This window comes from Lates calcarifer, linkage group LG23, assembly GCF_001640805.2.
Source record: "Lates calcarifer isolate ASB-BC8 linkage group LG23, TLL_Latcal_v3, whole genome shotgun sequence".
In the NCBI taxonomy this organism is placed as follows: Eukaryota; Metazoa; Chordata; class Actinopteri; family Centropomidae; genus Lates; species Lates calcarifer.
Window position 1 is genome coordinate 16805477 of NC_066855.1, and position 17515 is coordinate 16822991.

At 39.4% G+C, this 17515-nt stretch overlaps 1 protein-coding gene across 2 annotated transcripts in view; it reads left to right on the plus strand.

The window, feature by feature from the left end:
• kcnj16a (potassium inwardly rectifying channel subfamily J member 16a) overlaps positions 1–17515 on the plus strand; it is a 29849-nt gene that overhangs the window by 8995 nt on the left and 3339 nt on the right. The window contains exon 3 of one of the 2 annotated variants that reach the window (XM_018666642.2): positions 12346–12474. The exons of the other annotated variant lie outside the window; for it this stretch is intronic. The gene's annotated coding sequence lies outside the window, so the exon portion shown is untranslated. The remainder of the gene's footprint in view (positions 1–12345; positions 12475–17515) is intronic. 2 annotated transcript variants of the gene reach the window in all.

Here is a 17515-nt window from a genome sequence, read left to right on the forward strand (position 1 = left end):
AAATGGTCACACACACACAAAAAAAAAACAACAACAACAAAAAAACCAAATATATAAACGCACAAAAATAAGCCAGAGGTCGTAAAAGCGCCAGAGCAAGAGCCTGAACAAGTTTCTCACCAGGGCTGGAACCATTCACACATCTGAAATCAATTAATCTGTCTGACCATTCATTTACTTCTCAATGAACTAAAATGGAGATGTAGGTTTGAGCTACTATATACAAGAAGCCATGGTCACATGTGTATGTATGGAAGACTGGATGTATAGAGATTAAGAGACACTCTCACTGTGTATTCATGAAGACTGTAAAGTTAGGGTCTGAATAAAGCCCTGAGACTCAGGAAGCTGGTTTGATGGTAGGGATGTTCTGATTTACAGGTTTGACTGCATCTAAGTCCAGATAATCATGGTATGAAGTACTTTAACTATATTTGATCTCTAACTGTAGTATTTCAGAAGAGATTGATGATTATTGTGATAATACTGTTTACAATGATATCTTTGATCACAATAATTGTAGCAGTTCTATCTTCCGGTATCATGATACAAGGACAGGACATTTCTAATCCAGTTTTGGTCTCCGTTTCAGAACGGTTACACCATACTTATAGGCAGAGAAAAGTAACAACACAGATGTGATAAGAGCAGGACAAGTATAGGACAGGTAAAAAGCAAAATGTGCAATTCAAACATGCGATGCAAGTGTTTGAGGGGGTGTAATCAATATTCAGCTCTACACATGTGACAAAACACTTGCCTTCTGTGAGAGATACAGTATATGTTGAAATTCTACAAGCAACCAAAGACCTCAAAAACAAGTTCTCAGAGCAGCAAACCAACGGAGCTTCCTCCAGACAGCAACAAAGCTAAATCCGAGCGGTTGCTTAATAAGCAACTCTTTTCTGTGGCTGAAAACACTGGAGTTCAACACTTAACTGAAGATCTCGCGACAAGCTGCCAAAACCTACACTTCATCTCTGAAATGGCTGCCCCATGTCTGTACAAGTATGTCTGAAAAATTTTCAAAACACTCGAATGCGGTCATATACCATTTCCTCATTCCTTAGCCAAATATTCATTCATTAATGGGATTGAGGTGTTTGTGACAGCTTTGAGAAAATGCATGAGTGGCTTATTATCAGCTTAGAAAACATTAAAGAGGACAAAATCAGTATCAGATTGGCGTCAGGGTCAGAACATCCGTCATGTTGTGGTATCAAAAATCAATAAGTGCTGTCAAGTCATCCCTACCTGAGGTAGTTACTATCACTGAAACAGGTGATAGTAATCAAGTCACCATTTAACAGTGGTGACTTGATTAAATGTCTCTGTTCAAAATGGTACTTAGTTAAGTGGCACCAAATGAGATAAAATGTATTAATCAATTAAAACACTGTCTGGGCTATTGACTACCAAAAACACAGCAAACAACCTTGTACGTCATATTTGCCGTTTGATTACATACCACTAAATATGTATGACACTGTGTTCCTGGTCAGCTTTAGGGGGTTTAGTGTAAATGCATGGGAGAGTAGAACGTCTCTGGTTGGATCTGTCCCCAGGATGATCCCCGTGAAAGCATTAAATGGCGTCAGTGGACGGGAGGAGGTAATAAAGCTGTTTATTGTCACAGGTGGGGCAGAGTGTGTGATGCTGCTGAGGTTGTAGGCCCAGCTGGAGGAACCAGCGGTGTTCAGAATGAAGCCCCATTCGGGCCATGCCTCAGGGCCCTCTCCATGATCAAGGGGACACATTTACATGTGACTACAGTACAGTGACTCCATACAGAAAAAAAGTCTGGTCATAACTGTTATTCATTTTTAAAATAACTCCTTGCTCAACTTCCTCGCTGCTACATAAAAATATATTTAATACTTCAAAAGCCTTTAAACTCCTCCTATGAACATAAACTGTCTAGTTTATCAGGTACGTCTGCGCAGCTTTTTGAAAGGAGACTCACTAATGCTTTGTCCAACCCTATGTACATATGGAACAGAATATCAAAAACTGGACAACAATTTTGATAAATAAGTAATTAATCATTAATAATTTAAATAATTTAGAAAGGATAAATATTACATTACACTTTACATTGAATATCTTTGTGTTTTGGGTCATTGGGTCTGACACAACAAACAACTTGAAGATCTTAACTTGGACTCTGGGAAGTTGAGCTGGACAACAATGCTAGCATGTTGATTTTTAGTAGGTGTAATGTTTACAGTGTTAGCAAACACCATGTTAACCTGCTAGTAGCAGGAGAGGAAAATTCAGCATTGAATAATAGTGAGGAACCATCAAACTATGAATTTTGGGCTAAACTATTTAATACTCAAGACACTCTCTAAAGTTGTTAAAATTCCTCCATTGGGCACCATGAATGCCTGTACAAAATTCAATGGCAATTCATGAGTTAACAGTTTGACTTATTTCAGTCTGGACAAAAGAGGTCAACCAACCAGCCGATAGAACACAACTGTCAACACTAGAGCCATGCTGCTCAGACGGCTAAAAACAAATCAATAGATTCATTGATATTGAATTAAGTCATTGCAGCCCTAATGACAAATCATCAATTCCAGAGACTCAACAGCACCAGCTTAATCACCTCCAGGGAGCCATGTAAGTCAAAGGACTGTGGTCTTACAGCACATATAATTTCCTCCTGCTGCCATGTGGTGCAGCAGACTGCAGCTTTATAACAGAAATGGAAAGGAAATCATGAAAAAAGGGAACTGCCAAGAACCAAAGTTTAGGAATGACATAAAGGGGAAGCGACTGTAAAACAGCTTGTCTTTACTGCGGTGTACTGTACTGTGCTGGCCTGACAGCTGCCCTGCTTCTCCCACCATGACCCTCTCTGGTGGCAGTTTGTGGTTTGCCCCCGGGTCGAGCCCCGCCAACTCTTGCCAGACCACCACACACTGGCGAGGGACTCAGTGACTGTGCTGGAGTGGTTTTATCCACTGGGACAGTGGCTTCTACAAGCTAGTTTCCACTTCTCATTCTCCTCTTTCCTACAGCTGAGCATCTCGCTGCCGATCAGTTGTCCAAGTCACATAAATCTTGAAGCCTTTCAGCAAAGTCTTTATTACTGTTCCCTCGAGGGACGTGTATTCACACAGGCACAGTTTCTCGACATTTCCTCATCCTCTCTTCAGTCAAATGACTCAACACCCACTTCAGTGGTTCCAGAATGGGAAGATGTATTCCCTTTATTTCTGTTTTAACTTGACTGCGACTCTCAAGTGTCTGGGTTCACAGAGTTTCTCTTGCTTGTTATCCAGCTGCCAAATGCTGAGAGTCCCACAATACCTCTCATCTTACTGCGCTTCTTGTCAGATCTTCTCCTACCCAATTCTTAATACTGCTTTTGATGTTGCACTGCTCATTCTCAAGAACAAATAACCATTATCTGTTTCTTATCCCAGTCCCTTCTATTTGTCATTGCTGGGGCCAGTCTGAGAGAGGAAATAATTAGTTATAGCGGACATTATTTGCAATTTCACAATGTGATAATGAAAGGCCTGCATGAGAGGAATGAATACAGAACCTATCTGCAACTGACAAGCAAAAAAGGTATATGTCCTAAAGGTGCTGACTAGACCAAAAAGTGAGTGGAAACGGTGGAAAAACCCAAATGGCTGGAAACACTTACAAACCATTCTCCTCCACTGTTTCAATCTACAAATAAACTCCAGAGAATTTTCCAAAGCTGTGTAGAAGTGAAAAGAGAAAGAGAAGGAGATGGGGGGAAAGAAAAACTGACCTTTAATTTGTCGTTCTCATGCTATGTGCATTTACATTCACATGGTGTACAACCACCACTGTGATTTCACAAAAGACTGGTGTGATCACTGCAAAGGTGCATGACAAATTGTATGAACCATGGCAACAAAGCAGGCCACATGTGGGGACAGAAAAAAAAATCATTCATAATGTCATCTCCATTAGGAAAACCTTACTTCCATCCTGTGTTCAAAGAGTTGCATAACATAAATGAAAGATGGTCTGCACATAGAGATGGGTGGTGTGGGCTGTCCACTGTTTTGTTACCCAGTGATGAGCTTATGTGAGCATTTACTTTGAAAACACAGTATCAGCTCTGAGCAGTGATCAGATCAGCAGTGATGTAGATCTGTGACAAAGACACAGTGAAATCACTCAGGGCTACTTTGTGCTCTGTCAGAACAAGCGCGTAAGACGCGTTGTCTAACCCTGTCTGAAATCAAAAGTCTTTTCTAGATGTTCTGAACCCCTCTCAATCTGAAGTCAGAAAGATGTGGGAAGAGGGGGTTTCTGAAGCTATCCAACCATCTGATATGCAGTTTAGACAGTGTGTAAAACCAGCTTAAAGGAGCTGTATGTAAGGTTTGCTATTGCTACCTAGCCAGTGCTAGCATTCACAGCTGTCTGCTTACCAGATTAGAAGAAATGTTTAGACTTCAGCATCAAATTTTGTTCCTTTACTAAGCTGTTTAAATCATTCTGGTACAAAGTTGAAGTGGCTGACAGATTAACTTTAGGGCTGCTAGGAGTGAAAATTCAAACATTGTCTGTTTTCACAACATCATTTCCATGACATCTGTGTGCTACACTCACAGTAGTTTTGAAAAACAAATTATTACAGTTGAGCACACTGTGGTCAGATTGGACTTTGTCCTCGCATGCCATCAGGTCAGTCATTTCTTAAGCGGTGTTTAATGTACAATGAGAGTCCAGGCTCATACTGTATGTTTTTAGAAGTGAGACAAGATGCCTAGCCACAATGAACTCCAAGCCAGGAACAATGCTTTTTTTGGTAGGATTTAATTTTTGGCTTTAGTATTTAGTTGTAAAATTTTAGGACAAACATTGGAAAAAAAAAAAAAGGATCAAAACTCTTCACCTCCGTGCCTGTTTGAGTTCAACACAAAAGTAAGTGATTGTCTAACACATATTTCTCTGTAACTATTAGACGCATTTCTTTATCTTTTCGAGACAACATTTGTGGGTTACTGTTTTTCCTTTGTGAGCATCAGCTTAAAAATCAGTTTGTGAATGAGCTTCAGGTCTCATTAAGCTTTCTAAACAATGCTGTTTTCCTGACTATAAACTCTTTGGCTGTGTTAAAGACTATTTTTACCTCAGCTCAGAGTTTAAAGTAAAATGGAGCCAAGACTTTCTTGATGGAGATTGTGGTTGAATTAGGGGCTAAATAAGCAAGCTGTAGTCAAATCATTGAATTTCGACCTCATGCTAAGATCTGAACACTCACCCTGCAGAATGCTGTCAATCTAATTGGAAACTTTGGAGTTGATGTTCAAACCGAACTCGTGTAGCCCAAGACCGCAAGACAACGCTTCAAGTCGATGATATTTTTAGTGCAGCTGGAATGAGATTGTTTCAACAAAAATATTTCCAAGAGATTCTAAGAGGTTGAATCATTTTGTCCAGCACAGACAAAAGACATGAAGTTTGGCAAATCAGAGACTGGATGTTAAATCACTGATTGTGTTTCTTGAACTTAAAAAGAAATGACATAATTGTGCAAGAAAGAGAAGGGATACATTTGCAAAAGAAACACTGAATCAGAACAAAGTCAGCAGTGAAGACACAACACAGTGTAGCAGCATCTCCTGCTTCCAACTGCAGCCCTCCTTGACAATATAGTATGAGCTGAGAAACAACAGGCCTGTTTTTATTGAGGTACCTAAGAGGCTGTTTACACTGCCTGTAGAAGAGCCAGTAAACAGCACAAATAGATGAAGGAAATTGTTTTTTTGTCGGTTTCAGACATCTTAATTTTATAGATCCAAACTCTAGGCATGGCACCATAAAATGGTGTTTACAAACCATTTAATCTGTGATTAAAACCAAATAGGTTAATAGAGATTTTAATCTTTTATGAGTCTGTTTGATCAAATTAATGCCTCAAAGCAATAATAGCTGTATTATGAGGCTTAGACTGCATATTCTATGATGAATTGCAGAGCAATGACGATTACAGTGCTTCAGCCAGCATCATCTTTTGGAGTGGGGGGGGGGCTGCTCTGTTCAAGGGGGACATAAACAACACTGTTGAACTGTACACACTGCTGGTCACAACAATTATTTTTGACATATTCTAATTCCCTCTATGATCTTTTTTTTTTTTTTTTTTTTTCCCCCAAATCAACGGTCTAAGCACAGAGGGTGTCATATGCTGGACAGATTGTAAAGCCCCTGGAGGTAAATTTCTGTTGTGTGATATCAGGCTATATAAATAAAATCTGATTAAAATCTGTTAATCAACAAATCCACTCATCATTTCAGCTCTACTCCAGCTCATACCCTGTGATTACCATGACATGATTTCTTCTTATGTTTGATGAAGAAATACTGAAAGCAACAGAAATCAGTGAGACAACAAGGAGCTCCAGAACAGCAAGAGAAGAATAAAAAGTGGAGATGGAAACCGGCAAAGCTCAGCCAAATGGTCCGGTGTGGTTGAGAGCCAGTATAAAGTAGCCGTTTCCCCTGGTGGTGCTGGGCTAGATTAGCGTCACATCACAGCCTCATGAGCCGTGACATAAGAATGCTTATGAAACTCACACATAACAGTTGCTTCTGAATGAAACAGGAGACACAGTGAAATTACTGGAACCTCACGGATCTCCGGCCAGCGCAGTGGGCCCGAAATTCCCTCTCGATCGTTTTAGCGCTTTTTTGGTCTGTACATGAGTGTGTGTGTGTGTGTGTGTGTGTGTGTGTGTGCTGGTATCTAAGAGCCTTGAGATTTAAACAACAGCATTTTGAAATTTCAGCTGTTTCCCATTCAGTCGAGTAACAAGGGCTAACCTAAATCTTCTGTAATCTAAAGACGGCCTGAACACACGTGGACATACACAGACGAGTAAATTCTGTGCTGCCTAGATAAATGGTGGGGGATAAAGGGAACCAAGACAAAGCAGGGTGTCTAACTACAGAGAAAGTATGGAACTAATCAAATCCTTTAAATAAAGAAATGGAAAGACATTGGATGGTGTTTGTAGCATCAGCAGTGCTTCATCTTTTTCCAGAGACAATTGAGTAACTCCCAAATCTGTAAAAAAAAAAATCACATTGTCTTGTACCCCATGACCTAATGCCAAACAAAACACCATGGTCACTCAAATAAATAGATTAAAAAAACCCTTGATGTTATGGATTTGAATGAATTCAAACAGACTAAAACATTGTGTTATAATGATTCTTCACTGAGTGAACAATGTACAATACAATGTACAACAATACAAGGCTCATGTAAATCCCACTGCCCTGACACGAGGAGATGCTGTTTGAACAGCATGAAATCTAACAAAGAAATGAAGTCTAACAAATATAATTTGGGCTATTGACCAGAACTGATTCACAGTTTCATTAACAAATGAGGCAAATCCTGTTTATTGTGTGTTGGTAATTACATCTCCATGTCTCTCAATGAAACATAGAACATACTCTGTATTCATGTTTACAAGTCTTTTTTGCCAAATGAGTTTATAAATAAGTAACTATAACTCTGTAAGCAAAAACTCATGATGGGAATTATGACATCTGCTCATAGACACACTGCTAAAACTGTTTTATCCTTAAATGAATTAAAAGGAATAAACAAGCGGGCCTGTGTCTTCACTCCGGTGGCTCCTGGTTGATTCTAATTGCTGGCCCTTGAACTGTGTTTTTCGACACTGACCGTGTAATCACAATATCCCTATTTCCCCATCTCTCTCTTCCTTCAATTCATGTCAAGTCTCTGCTGTCTTCTCTGCAATAAAAGGCATAAAACAACTACTTTCAGATGCTTGTCCACAGGTTAAGAAAATTCTAAGAGTTCCCTCACAAATGTTTTAGCTATTTCCCACCTTTGTACTGACCACAGACAGAGGGGAGTTATGGGGAGAGGCTGCTTCCTGTGCTGAAGTGTGGTGAACATGAAAGTCAGGTCAGTCTATACAAGGTGAAACAAGAGGCAGGATGTACAGTACAGTGTTCCCTGCTCTGTTAAGAGCTATTATCAGGCAGCTGAACTGCAGTGAACCAAACTCCAGCAGCTGTTAAACAGCCGACAAGCTTCCTACTGCAAAGCTGTTTGTTTGCTTGTTCTGCCTTTTAGGAGAAGATACACTGAATCATTTCATGCCAACCACACAAACTCACTAATGCAGGCATACACACTACATGCATGCAATCGTTCACACACATACAGTATACACACACGCTGTGCAGATGGCCGAGACATAGACACACGCAAACACAAACACGCTCACGCACACATAGGAAACAAATGTGGGATTGGGATATGTCCGGATTTACCACCAGGACTTCCTGAGTGGACACCCAGGAGCCCAGCATGGCAGAGGGTATCCAAAAAGGACACAGGGAAAGAGTGGCTGCTAACAGATGTGGGTACAGATGGCAATTCAGCAGAGAACCCAGAACACATTAGCAATGTGCATTTTAGATGCATACTACACAGGTTTTTCAAAAGCTAAGAAAAATTGAGCTATAATACAGTACATACATTTAGATATTTATAGACTGTTAAAAAAATAAAGAGTCTAAATGCCACAAACTGTGGAAAACATCTACTGAGCAGAGCTGCCAACTGCATCACCTGTAACAAACTGTATTGTTTCAAGCTGGAGCCCAAACAACAGCTCAAACAACCTGAGATCTTCAGGCTCAGTCAAACCAGCCATTAGAACAGCAAAACAATTTGTTTAAATGGAAGTATAAAACAATGATCAGCAGATACTGTCAACATGATTTTATACTAAACACCTGTTTTTCATGACTCGCGATGGGCGACTTCTCTGGGCATTTGCACTTAGACCAATGACAGCACTGCATCAACATACACAGGCTCTAAATTCATTTCAGTGAGTCTACTGTTCAATATGCAGATGTAAGGGCTACAGCGACTACAGCTACTGCATCACAACCTAATGTCATTTGACGATTGGTTATTCAAGTACATTTAAGCAGAACACCTGTCAATGTGAATCTATGCTTCTGTTCCCATGAAGACAGAAAGAGAAAATCAATGCTGGTATTTCCAACTTTAGAGCAGAAAAAAATTGGTCTAAACCACTGTGCATGGCATCATGGTGTCTGATCAGCCTTAAAAGTTAATTTTCCAGGTTCATATTCTATCTCTTTCACTAGCACCTGTAGCAACATGCCTACATCAGTGTTGCACACAGTGTCACACTGTGTGTGGTTTTCAGCATGAATGTGGCCTTAATTAAGACATGGATTGGGGTATTTTTTTTCAAATCACAGCAGAAAGAATCAAAGGAACAACGTCCACGTCAACATGTCACACTTCAGGAGCAGATTTTTGAGTCATGAACAAACATATAATATGAAATTGACTCCCCAAATTTTTTTCACTTAAATCATACAGTGAATCACCACATTAACGCTCTACATTGACAGTGCTTGCCAAATTCAAGCACATTTTGTCAAGACAGCTGTGCCTCACTAGAAAAATAAAGATTCACTTACAAAACATTTCAATAGAAAACGATCGCTACCTCAGTTCACCTTTTCCATGATGCAACTTGTCTGTCTGTTAAAAGCCTGTACAAGCAAAAATCCTGGCTGATCTTTTGTTATTTAAAAATGTCTTCCTTTTTTCTTGAAATTTTGGAAGAAGCTCTGCTTAAAAAGCGGCCAGTGTCTGCATTTCACACCCTGAAATCTTTCTGGCCTCTTTAATTTTGTGCCTTGGCTTTGTGTTTGAACGTTTGATCAGAGCTCTGTGTACAACATTGTGCTCATGTATTTTTGTGGATCATTTTTATTGGGAACAAATTATTTCTTTTTCCTGGAAATGAGGTGATTTGTTATGGGTCCACTTTTTGCTGAGACCCCCATTAACCCACCAACTGTGTGCACATGAAACATTTGCATGCACACAGACACACATGGACACATGGACACACATACACTCACTAAAATTTGTTCACTTTTAAAAAATGCAGTCAGGTTCATAAACATAAAACCTGGCGTTATTTCACAGACATACTCTTAGACACCCAGAGGAATTTACTGTGAGGACGCCCCACTGTGCTCCAACTAGAAAAATAAAACCACTGAATCATTTCATATGCTTTGCCCTCTTAGTCTGCAGATTTTACAAAGGTGTCAAATAGCTTGCATTACTTTGTTTTCCTGCAGCAGAGGCCAAAGAGCACTTAGTACTGTCACAGCAAAACACTGGAGGGAGAGGTTTCAGGACTCAGTGTCCCACAAAATCTCACACGCTCAAACATACCTGGTGGTCAGAGCTGTCTGAGTACATGGCTGCTATTTAGCCGCATACTTCGTAGCAATGCGGCTATAAGAGACCGATTTTGATGAATGCTCAGATCACTACTTTGGTGTAGAGTAATTCTACAACTATAGCTGTGAAAATTGGTACAGGCATTTATGGTCCCCAGAGGTAAAACCTACCCTAAAGCACCAGCATGTTAGTGTGCTTATGTTAGCATGACAGGGGCAATATGTACGTTTTTAGCCAATGTTAACATTAACAGCTGTTCACTTGCCACTCGAGAGGAAAAGCTGTGAGTTCAGACCAATGAAAGCTAAGTGTGACAGTGAGATAAACCCATTTGATTTAGGTAACAACATGGCCTCCTCTCTGCCATAATCCTCAGGGCAGATTTTATATTTTAGTCACTCCACATGTCTCTCTGTTTTTAGCCACACTAGTAGTGTGGTTCCGCAACAAAGCTGCACGTGTACCCATCTCTTTATCCATTCATCTGCTGTAGTTAAGGTACATAAGAGCCTTACATAATACTGTTCAGTTACCATTTGTTCTGTCTTCTTTACAATAGTCATACAATAAACATTAACACCACCAGGATGGAAAAGTCATGTTGACCTGACATGCAGTCTCCCATTTCCATAGTCGCAGATCTGTTTATAGATGCATAAGAAATACAGCCAGTGTTACCACAACATGTAAGACCTGTGAGTCCTCTCACCACACCAAGCACAGGCTGACAGTCAATAGATGTTCATGTTTGAAACCTGAGTTAAGTTCTTTGCTCCAGAGAATGAATAGAGAGTTCAGTTGCAAAGCAGTTATTAAGTGAGAAGAAGAGATATTTGAGTTGAGCCCTCTAAGGAGTTCCAGGCTGGGAATAAGGGATTTTCAGTCAAGTCAAGGCACAATGGAGGGAGAGTGTTCACCAATTTGCAACTGGCTGTTGTGTATGAGCTGAGGCTGCATAGAGGAAATCACATTTTTATACTGCAGCAAATATTTTAACTTGTCATGCACAGGTAAAGCAAAGTATTTTGTTGCTAAAGCCAAAGATGAAGTCAAGTAAATCAATGTCACCTGTTCTAAAATCTTTTCATTGGGTAGGAATGGACCAATCCCACTTTTTCTCCCCAATTTAGAAACTATGACCTAAACTCAGAATACTGGCCAATAGTATGAGTTTTAATCCAGCACTAATGCTCTGTCTCTTTTTCCCCCTTTTTCCATGTTAAATCCTCCTTGGGAATAACAGATGGGATTATGTCGAAAGGTAAAACAAGGCTGTAACTATTTGGGCTGTAATCAATACTTATTTTCATCATCAATTAGTGATTAACCATTTGGTCCAAAAAGTATCAGAAAATAGTGAAATATGTCCTTCACAATATCTTAAAGTTTAAGCTGATGTCTTCAAATAGTTTGTTTTGTCTGAGCAACAATCCACAACCCAAATATATTCACATCACTATCACATTAGAGAAATCTTCACAATTTAGCAGCAAGTAATTTTTAGCAATTCATAAATAATCAAACTACATATTATTACTTTTATGTCAATTGACTAATTGTTCAGTAGTATTTAACGTGGATCAGTGTGTCTGAATGATACCCAAACTATTTAATGAGGTCAGTATCAACACTGATAGCAATCCAGTGAATCAAAATTTTGAGATATCAGTGTGTTATTTCTGCCTCCATCCTGATACAATGAAGGTGAATTGGATTTAATTTGTGGAGCTCACAGCATAAAATCTACATCTAACATCTAGAAAATTCAGCAGCCACTTCTGAGACATGTCCTGAGTCAAATCCAAGGGACAGTATCAGAGCTGATTCTGGCATTTTAATGGATCTGTATCAACCGAAATAAACCAGTGAGTGCATTACTTAAAACAAAGGTGTCTATTATAAACAATAAACCAATAAAAACCTGCACATACTGTATACATACCCACAACACACATATGTGTATTCACATTTACCTACATAGACGTTCAGACACAAACACTCACCTTTGACACCATGTGATGTTGAAGGGAGGTGTTAATGTTTGTTTTTTGCAGTGACAAGTGGGCCGGCTCATTCCAGCAGGTGACTGTTGTTGCTACTGTACAGCCCCTTGGAGAGCCTTTCAACCCAGGTACAGACAGTCCTGCAACTAACTCAGCATCCCATTTTCTTTTTACGAGAAGGTAGGAACTCTCTTGTTTTTGTCATGTCTTTGCAAATCTCAAGAAAAGAAATCTCAAAGTCATTTTTTTAATCCAATGTCAAATGATATGAAAACTAAATTTATAAAAATGCTTTCTGCACATGTGTACATTATGAATTGCATTTAGATACTAAAATGGTGCTTATTATATTCAGAATTTATGCTCTGGAAAGTGTTATCTGGCTGGTTCATTGGTTAATTAAATATAAAGCTCTTAGGCCACTTGACCATATATTCCTCTATAAGACTAGATATTGCTGGTTGTTTGAAAGTGTCACACTAAGCTGAAGGCAACAGGCAAGTAAAGGAGGTGGACGCAGAACAATCGGTAATCTGATCTACAGTATTTAGAGAACTAACACAATGCCTGGAAAAAAGAAAAAAAAACTAAACAAGATGTGGTCAAGGTGATAAGTAATGTCTGAGATCATGTTTCAAAAGGAAACCTGAACAAATGTAAAGCTGTGAATAAGGACTAAGCTTACCACTGCACGTACTGGACACAATGTATACTCTGAATTAGTAATATATTCTATATAATTTGATTAAAAAGAAAAAGAGGAGGAATGTCACACAAACGAATGTGAATGTGTGAGGTGGCATCACTGCTGACACAACAGGACTGACTCTGTTTCATAAATATGCATCTATTGATCTTTTAAACACTGAATCACGTAAGACTGGAGACTCTGAAGGTCATGTTGGTCCTCAAAAAAAACCATACAGTAGAAGCCGCAAAGGGAAAAAATCAAAAACTGACTGCTGATGTTAGACAGTTTAAGACCAACCAGTGACTTGTTTAAATTCAGTGTCACAAGTCTAACACCAAACATAAGCCCTGAGCAGACACAGAGTGAAGTGAAGACACTGATAGACATAACTGGCAGACACACTGAATCTGTAGCAGATATTCACAACAAAGAGGTTAAATCCATCGTCTGGTTTTGAGTGCTTCCTCTGTAAAAAGTAACGTTAAGCTATTTCTGATGAAGCAAAACAAAACCAGACAGTGCTCTGGTTCACTTGGTACTTTGAAGTTTGGTTAAACCATTAACCTTCAGGAACAGACCTGCTAAACTGTAAGACAAAACCTCCTGACTTGATGCTTTAAGTCTCAGCACTTTGGTCTTTAAACTGCATGTTAAGAACTCAGCCCACTGGGCATTTGGAGAACTTCCAGCTCAGATCAATGTCAACAGATTTGACACTTGCTTCTAGGTTCACTTGATAGGCGAGTGTGGGGCTAGGTGACTCGTTAAGATGGAAATATTTGGCAGCATTGAGGTTTTGAAGGTCATTAGAGGTGGCAGAAAGCCTCAGGCCAGAGCGGCGAGTAGCCACCCGTGTACACAGTTCTGTTCCAGTGAACCACAGATGGGTGGCACAATGCAATTTGCAGTAAGTGAGCATGTAATGGAGTTGTAAGTGCCCCAAGCAGGAGAGGAAACAAGCCAATTGCCCAAGTTGTTTCCAGAGTTCATCCCTTGATTCCCATTGTCAGCAGTGGATGACAGACCTTAAGTCTAACTTTAGAATACAAAGGGGCACTGTTAATGTTACTGTACAAACAAAATGTCACAAACCTCAAAAATATAAAGTATCATAGCTTTGTTCATAGAGAGTGCAGTGGAAAAGGTCAGTGTGTGTTTTGGTTAGATTTGGTTTGGTTGTTCTGTGTGATGTCTTGTTTTGTACACAGAGCTGCTTGTTTCAGGCTCCAAATGAATGTGGAGAAAACAGCTCAACCTAGTGGGTCAGCACAACACAGGGAACCATCAGGGTCTGAAATGTACTGCTGTACATAAAACCACATGATACAGTAAGAATGCACAAGACTTAATTAGTGGTGCTTTTTAATGCTTGGGATATTTGCTTAGTGTTATGACTATTTCCTGGAAAAACAAAAGAATATATGTTACAGTAGTATACAGTATATTAAGCAGACTGCATGCGGTGGAAATTCCTCCTCAGTGTCTTGAACCATTTAAAAGACATTCAGTTCTGATTAAAAAGTCTTTTCATGGCCCGATTCTCCAGATGCTATTATGGTCAAAATCACTCCGACAACAGTTACATCACGTTAAAAAATGTAGAATTAATAGTGGATTAATTGTGTCTTTTGAGGCTGAGTTTATTAGCTAACCACATGAAACAAGATGGGAGTATCCTACTTTAACTTTTCTGCTTGTGTTAATGTACTTGAAGGGCTCAGACTTTATTTATCATTTATTTCACTTTCTTTGTTAGAGTAACAAAGTCTTCAAGAAATGCCTGAGCAGTCATCTGCATCATGCCTTGTTAATCCAGACTCTGCAGTACAAGATGATGAAAATTACAGCCCTGTGCACAGTGGGACCTCTGCATAACCAGTAGCTCTATCACAGAATTGTGCAATATGATACACTAAATTTACCATTTTATTACATATAAGTATTATGTAACAGTTTCATATCAATACTCTACTAATTCTAGATATTATATATTTTTATATTCAAATCTTCATAGCTGACCTAGTGGTCTACTACATAATTAATCGATCAGTTGGTTAATAAAATGCCATTACACTGTAAATTAAGATCCGTCGTTTTTGAGTGATAATCTGTCAAATGAATTAACACTCATGGCTGCAGAGGCCGCTGTTGTTCAGCAGTTGTTTAGATTTGTTGCTTTAAAGGTATAATATGCAGGATTGTCCTGCAAAAATAATCCCTTTCAATCATCACTTATGATCCACTAGAGGTGTGTGGCGGTGCCTTTATTCTTAATGTATTCTTATTTTGCTGTGTTCAGGACGTTTCTGGGCTGTAATGTTTGGGTATTGAGCAGGTAGGTCCCAGCCACTAGCAATACGCAGGGTGTGAGGGCGGGACTGGCAGCGATCAGGTTTTATTGCTGTGTCGTCTCTCTCCTCCTGCTCTGTTGGTGTTATGGGTGTATAAAGTGAGTCACGGAGGAAGGGACAACTTTAAATGATGCATTTACAATCAGCAACTGACTTGCATATTATTCCTCTGAACAGCTGATTGACAATGAAAATAGTTGCCTAATTATTTTCTGTCATTTGACTAATATTTGCAGCTCTAGTGCTTAAATAACTGATTTAAACAACTTGCACAATGCAAACAGTTGAATCGCAATATCAACTTTTTGAGATGTACAGATGACTGCACTTTATATTTCCCTAATAAATGATATCTGCGTGGCAGCTGGAGATTTGATGTCAGATTGATAACCTATGAATGCTACAGTAAATCAGCGTCTCTAGGTTTTCCAGCAGGATGCTGCGTTTTTCTCCTTTCGTCCATATCAGGGTATTTAGGAAGGGATTATGGGAAGCTAATAGGACGTTATTTCTATGACCTCATGGAGTGAGTTCCATACTCTGGCAGTGGGGACGTTCGCTGTAGCCAGGAGAAAGTGGAGTCTGTGACTGGAGCCCAGTTCACTCAGTCAGATAGCGGTGATTCAAACCCCATTTGTTTTGGGCGTAGAGGATGCTCTCAGTGGTTTGGCTGTGATTGATCCTTCCTTTGCCCGTGATCGCACCATGACACTATTCCAGTTTCCACATTCATTTTTCCCCTGCTAACTTAGACCAGTTCAGTCCTGTGGCGCTTCCTTTATTGGCCCTCTGACAGTTCTTTGACCTCCACCCAGAAAAAAAAAGGTCTTGGGCCATTGCTTTGGACAGAAGCAAACCTTTGCATGGAAACACTATTCTATGTTTACAGAGAGTTTAACGTTACTGGGGCAAAATACATCCTACTGTGGCCCAACAACAGCCTGCCACTAAACAGATTTTTTTTCTAGGCAAAATTAGTGGGAATTGTCTTCTGGACCTGCACTGCTTGACGCATTTACAGAATTTCAGCTGTTTTAATCAACAAATGCTTAAGTCCAACACTGATAAAATGGTAGAAAATTAACTTTTAATGTTTTTATTACACTACAGCCTCTGTCTAAGAAAGACTCTTAACTGTTCTTGGTTTATTGTACAAGAAAAAAAATCAGTGGCAAGTCAGCAGCAGAAAAAAATGTAGCAGCCCAAGTGAGGAACATTGCAAAGGGTTTTGTATCTCCAGGCAACTGCCCCATTATGATTAAATGTATTGACACAGTACAAAGCAACAGGAAAAAGAGAATCATACATGGTAAACATTCCCAGATTGCTATCTTAAAAATAGACCTCGCAAGCCATCAAAGCACAGACAAAAAACTGAATGGGAGACAAAATATGAAAGAAAACATGTGAATGAAATTACGAGTATTACCCATGACGGAAAAAACAAATAAAAAATAGCTTTTTTTCCCCTTGTCGCTGATTTTTTTCTGTTCTTGATGTCAACAAAGTGCAGCTCATTGTGTATTTATATTACATGCTACAGCAGGGAGAGCAAGAGGTTGGAGATTTCCAGTGATCAGCCAATGTTTTTGATACATGGAAGACTCTACTGTTAATTGTTTCCGCCAATAATAGTGGCTGGAAAAAAAGAAGGAAAATGGGCAAGACTGGTTTAGGTGAATGTCTGTTTTCTGTATCAGAGCAACAGGAAAAGCCCTTTGTGAGTCTTCCGAGTGATTTTTATAGAAGGGGCAGCATTGTTTGCTGTACGTATATTTTCTTATATATCAGGATTTGGTCACTCAATGGTCAATCAGTAAAACAGTCAATAAAACAGAGCTGTAAATAACACATTGACTGAAGTCAATATATCTATATTGTTCTGTGACATAATTTGTGTCTTTGTGTAGAATAGCACATCTGCAATCTTAGCCTTCAGGTATATGAAAGTAAAGACTGTATGAAATGATTATTATGGCCACCACAGAGTTTGAATTTCTATGCCAGATTTGTGCTGCAAATGCAGACTTCTACATTCTCATGTGGGTCAGAGATCAGAAAGCTTTCAGTAGCTGTTTGCTCTCATTGGCCGAGTCGTCTGCCTGCTCCTGCTGTCATGACCTGCATTACTCTAATGACCCTCTCTCAGACAATGTTTTGGGTCAGTGGAACAACAATG